Below are 2,236 nucleotides of genomic sequence, written 5' to 3'. Positions count from 1 at the left end.
TATATATATATATATATAACACTAAATAAAGAACACACATACCAACATGTTATCTAGAGAAATTCATACACACACACACACAAATGCACGCGCAACGTTAAAACATCCACATTCAAACATGTGTAACTGGCAGACAAACTATATAACCTACACACATGTATACACAACTGGAACAGAGCTTTAATTACACAACTCCACTGGCTAACACTTGCACAGACACCATTACAAGAGACATTGGCGGAGGCTAAGAGTAGGCCGTGGGAGAGGGAAACAGAAAGGGAATAATAAATATATATAAAGAAAAAACAAGGAGACTCGTAAAAAGTAGGTTACCATGTGAACAATAATGGATAGACTCGAAAATAATGTAGGAAAAGAAAATAAATAAATAAAAAAAAAACGAAAACAACAAGGACCACCAATAGAATTTTATGTAGTTAGAAAGAGAAAATTAGATAAATCGGAAAGAAACTAGTTGCAAGAGGTTTTTATAAGCTGGCGGTTATTACGAATTGAGGCAATGGTAAACATTAAGTGATAGAGAGAGAGAGACATAGTGTGTGAATGAGAGAGATATAGAGAGATAGAGGGAGAGAGATGGGGAGGAATAAACAGAGAGAGAGAGAGAGAGAATAGAGCTGTCAGCTTAGTTGGCATTCAACATAGGTTCTGTTCCATACCAGTGTGTATTTTAAAAAGTCCACACTTACAGATGAGTGTGCGTATATATGTTTGTATGAACATATATATATATATATAGATAGATTATTACGGTAATCTTCAAGTTTAGGGGGATAAAAAAAATAAATAAAAATATTCAAGGGAAGTAACTGAACGTCTTACCAGTATTCTCCGTACATCTCTGTTTATAAATAAATCACACACTTGATTTGATTGACGTTAGGGTTAGGGTTAGGATTAGGGTGTAATTTATTTATAAACAGCTAGAAGAAAACGGATAATACTGGTAAGACGTTCAGTTACTTCCCTTGAATATTTTTATTTATTTTTTTTATCACCCTAAACTTGAAGATTACCGATTATTACTATATAGACAGACAGACAGATGATAAAGAATTGTTTAGCATGTAATTATGCATGGAAATATATGTGTATGTGAGGGAGAGAGAGAGAGGGTACATGTGTATAAGTAAGTACAGGTATACACAGATACGTGAGCAGGTGCGCGCACAACAAATTGTTGCATGTGTGTGCGCGTAAATATAAGCGGGTAATTTTGTTACAAACAGTACCGAACCGAACAGGATGATTTGCGATGTTATATTAGCGAGGAAGGAGTGACGTAGTGGAGGAGGGAGTTCGCCTTTGACACCATTCCTAAAAGACATTATAAAAATAAATACTAATAGTATATAGTATTTTAACCCCTACCCACTCAGACATACATGAGCTTCTTGTTACCCGCTCCGTCCCGTTGACTTTGAACCTCACAAGTATTTCTTTTGTAGTTGTTTGTGTGTGTGTGTGTGTGTGTGTGTGTTGACATGATTGTATGTATGTGTTTAGCAATGCGATTTTTTTTTTTTTACACACACGAAGTTCAAGTCAACTTTTACGAAGTCGGCGGTAGGGTATTTGAAATAAACAACCGTTGTATAAATAAAACCAAACCAATAAATAAATAAATAAATAAATAAAATTATATATCGTGATTAAATGACATTGTAGTATTTTAATTGAGAGTAACTACTAATTCTTCAGAGGGCGGGGGGACCAATAAGAAAAGATGAAAACAGACATTCTAACAATAGAAAAAAAATTGTTTAGCCCCAGGTCAGCACAGATCAATCCGACCTATGGATCGACATTCCAGCCGTGGCGAACAAGTATTATTATTATTATTATTATTATTTATATATATATATTTTTTGTAGATATAAGGCGCAGGCGTGGCTGTGTGGTAAGAAGTTTTCTTCCCAACCACATGGTTCCGGGTTCAGTCCCACTGCGTGGCACCTTGGGCAAGTGTCTTCTACTATAGCCTCGGGCCGACCAAAGCCTTGTGAGTGGATTTGGTAGACGGAAACTGAAAGAAGCCCGTCGTATATATGTATATATATATGTATGTGTATGTCTGTGTGTGTGTTTGTCCTCCCCAACATCGCTTGACAACCGATGCTGGTGTGTTTACGTCCCCGTAACTTAGCGGTTCGGCAAAAGAGACCGCTAGAATAAGTACTAGGCTTCTAAAGAATAAGTCCTGGGGTCGATTTGC

Source organism: Octopus bimaculoides, chromosome 18, assembly GCF_001194135.2.
Source record: "Octopus bimaculoides isolate UCB-OBI-ISO-001 chromosome 18, ASM119413v2, whole genome shotgun sequence".
NCBI lineage: Eukaryota > Metazoa > Mollusca > Cephalopoda > Octopoda > Octopodidae > Octopus > Octopus bimaculoides.
The sequence above is the reverse complement of the archived record's forward strand: the minus strand, read 5'-3'. Positions refer to the sequence as shown.